The sequence below is a fragment of the Lycium ferocissimum genome, unplaced genomic scaffold (assembly GCF_029784015.1).
Source record: "Lycium ferocissimum isolate CSIRO_LF1 unplaced genomic scaffold, AGI_CSIRO_Lferr_CH_V1 ctg3952, whole genome shotgun sequence".
NCBI lineage: Eukaryota > Viridiplantae > Streptophyta > Magnoliopsida > Solanales > Solanaceae > Lycium > Lycium ferocissimum.
The window spans coordinates 26,434-28,001 of NW_026725535.1; positions in this window are offsets into that span (position 1 = coordinate 26,434).

Sequence of the window (1,568 nt, forward strand, 5' to 3'; positions counted from 1 at the left end):
ACTTATGAAAATATGGAAGTTTGCATGGTGGGTGTGCTAGTGTGCATGTGGCCGTAGGTATGTCATGTTGTGTAGTTGAGATTAGTTGAATTTTTATGAGGTATTTTAGTTGTGGTTATGGTGGACTTTGTATTAGAAATGAAAGTTGAATAAAAATTGATGGAAGTTGAAAAGAATATGTTGGCCGTATGGTGTGTGGTTAGTGGAATAGAAATGAATTAATTTTGTTGGGTATGGTAATTATGTGGTTCGGATCCTTGTATGTATGGAAGTTAAATGGTTCTTGTTGTCATGGAAAATATGTTGTAAGGTTGTTGTATAAAATATGCAACTTTATTGTAGTTTATGTAAATATGGAAATGAAGGTGGTAAGGTGCAAATTATGATGATTGTTGATGAAATTGCAAGATGGAAACATGCTATGAATATGTATGTTAAAGATTAAAAGCTTTGCTGGATGAATTATGGTGTCGGTGAAACTCTTCTTGTATGATTTGTGAAATGATGTGAAATGCTTCCGAATTGCGTTTGAATGGTCTTGAATTAGTAAATGAATATGGAAATGTTGATATTAGTTTGGAAGTGTGAAGTTAGAATGGAAGTTATTGCATTATGGAGAAAGTAATACTATTCGTACTTGCTAAGAATGCGTTTTAATTCGATTATTGATGTGGTTGATGTTGTTGTTGGGTTGGTTGTTGTCATTTAAGCCGAGATTAATTCTCGGGGAAGTTGGTTATATAGGGGAGATGCTTGCCCAAATTCTTGTAGACAAGTAAGGGCTAAGAATAAACTCCCTGAAGGTATATGATTTACATTTGGTAACTTTGACCATTTGCAGATTCTGAACGAAGCGGGATTTGAGCTTAAGCGAGCATAGGACGTCCGTAAGGTATGTAAAGCTTACCTATCCTTCATATGGCATGTCTTAGACCTATTAGGCCGAGAACGGCACCTCGGGGATAATTCTGCTCTTGGAAATCCGAGTTTGATTTTGCGTACTATTCATTCAGCGCAATTGAACTATAATCCTTATATTTGGCTATAAGAGTGCCTACACCTTGGTAACTCTCGCAAATGTATTTGAATCACTCCGAAACTCTTATGAATAACCTTTGGGAGCCTAATGTTTGTAATTTATGTTCGCCGCCTCGACTTGACCCGAGGTGGGCCCGCAAGTCCCGAGGCTTCCACTTATTTGATTCGTACGACTCGGTTCGTATGATATGGAAAGAAAACGTTTGCCTATGACTCCCAAAGTCCATTTGAAATGCCCCATAATGATATACGAACGTTTGTCGTTACGAATAATACTAAATTTTCCGAGAATGACCTTCGATGTGTTTCGAGAAAAATCGATAACTTAAAAGCTGCGACTTTTGTATATTAACTACGATTGACTCGATACTCATTTTTGAACCTTCGATACTAATGTATTTGTATATAAAAGTATGTGTCGAGTCCTGGAATTTACTTTTAATCGCATATGGTTTGCGCTACTCACTGCTCGTGCCAATGGTTATGACTAACCCGTTCGGCATTCGGCCGGTTTTGAATCGTGCGCGTTG